The following is a 1956-nucleotide window of genomic DNA, read 5'->3' as shown; positions in this document are numbered from 1 at the left end:
CACTCTCTCCCTTGGAAAAGATACTTTGATGTTCTCCTACCTAGAGTTTCAAAAGACTACAGAGGATATACTCAAAAGGATTCACAAAGAAACTAGGTGTCTTCCAAATCAAGTACATTGAAGCATATTCTAGGTATCAGGAATCCCAGGGTCTTTGACAGGGCGCCCAGATTTCTAGCCAGTTGTGTACTGATAGATGTCAGACGGGCACACACTCTTGACAGGTGACAGTCAGCCTCCTCTGATTTGAAATGTTTGCCAATTTCCATGGTGTAAACAATCACGCTATTGCTGATTTCAAGCTACCAACATGATACCACTGAACGTGACAGGGGGAAGAGATGGGATCCACTGGTCCTTGTGAGCAGAGCCAACTTCGGCACCCCATTACTCCCAGCTATTTGGACATGATGTGGGAGTTTCAGCTGGTGTTACTCTGAATTGGGGTCTCTAGCAATAAAAATCCAATAGGAAAGTTTTCCACACTGGATAAATGTTTTAAAGATTTTATGGACTGACAGGAAAATTATACTAAGATGCTTACAAATCTAGAGCATGAGTTTTAGTCAAGAATCTGGCAATTACCGGCCACCTGACCTATGCCAAATCTTTCCTGTGCAATCTGTTTCCTCATGTCTAATAGGAGGAGAGCAAGGTCCACTCCAATGTGGGCTTGCCTTGTAATCATTAAAGAGCTAATAGTTGAGGGATCGCTTGATAAACTATAAGGGTTATGCAAATAAAAACTAAGTTTGTTCATGGTTTATTTAAAAATTATTGGTTTAGTCGACAAATATATCTTCGTGTCACCATAGGAAACACTAAGAGGTGTATAACAGAATTCATAGATATTCTTCAATAGATTGTGATTAGTGTTTTCATGAGGAAATTCCATCCTGGTCATTTCTGGGAAACTAAATATTATTCTGAGCTCTGAATCTTAAGAAAAACCAGTCAGGAAATTAGGAAAAGAGGAAAAAGTATTATCACTCTCTTGTGAGGATTAAAGCTTAATTTGAATCAGTGCTAGATTTCTCCACTGAAAAACCCAAAGGGCGCACTGAGAATGCCAGGATCAACCCCTCCCGTGAGCAGTGGAATGCCTGCAAAGGGCTCCAAGAATGGCGGTGAGGTGAGCCCCAACCCCTCTTCACCTCCTGCCCCCACTACAAACAGTATTGCATCAGCACCTTCCCCAGAGCCCCACGCGGACCACTTGTGGCCAAGACACTTTTCAGTCCTGGTCCTCCCTTTCTTTACCAACCATATTTCATTGTAGCCCATCAAGCAGAGGGAACATAATCATTTGCCGCCAACAAAAATCCAGACTCCTCTGAAAACAGGAGCAAGTGAGAAGAGAAGGGAAGGCGGCGTGCAGCACTTCTCATTAGGCCCTCTGCCTAGCAATAATTAGGCTTGCTCTGACTAATGTTGGACTCCAAGCAGCTGGTCCAATACTTGTTTTCGTAAAGGAAAATGATGAGTACATATGAATCCCCAACTTTTGCTTCCTCTCTTTTCTCATTTTCCTTTGTGACTTCACGCTGGGTTGCAATTTGTGTTTTCACCACTGTAGTTAATTCTAAGACACAGTCGATCAACTCATAGCCTCCTTAGTAATGGAATTGCCTCTAAATAAAAGTGCCTCTAAAAAAAAAAGCTCAACACTTCGATGGAGAGAATCCCTACTAGTCCTTTCTTCTTGTATTTAGGTGGTTACCCTTCACTGAAGTTACATTTATAACATAATTAATGAAATAAGATTTTCTCCTGACTTGTCTAAATGGCTATGGCAGGTAACTTGGAAACTATATATTTATGAGAACATGCTATTAGCGAAAATGTCTGAGACCTTTGTACATAACCCCACGGCAGCTAAAATATTCCACCTTGAGCATGTGATGGAGACTTGACAGTCTGAAATATACACGGGCTTCATAATGCATGTCAACAATT

Source organism: Artibeus jamaicensis, unplaced genomic scaffold (genome assembly GCF_021234435.1).
Source record: "Artibeus jamaicensis isolate MK-2021 breed Jamaican fruit bat unplaced genomic scaffold, CSHL_Jam_final contig_465, whole genome shotgun sequence".
NCBI classification, from domain to species: domain Eukaryota; kingdom Metazoa; phylum Chordata; class Mammalia; order Chiroptera; family Phyllostomidae; genus Artibeus; species Artibeus jamaicensis.
This window is presented reverse-complemented; position numbering follows the sequence as displayed.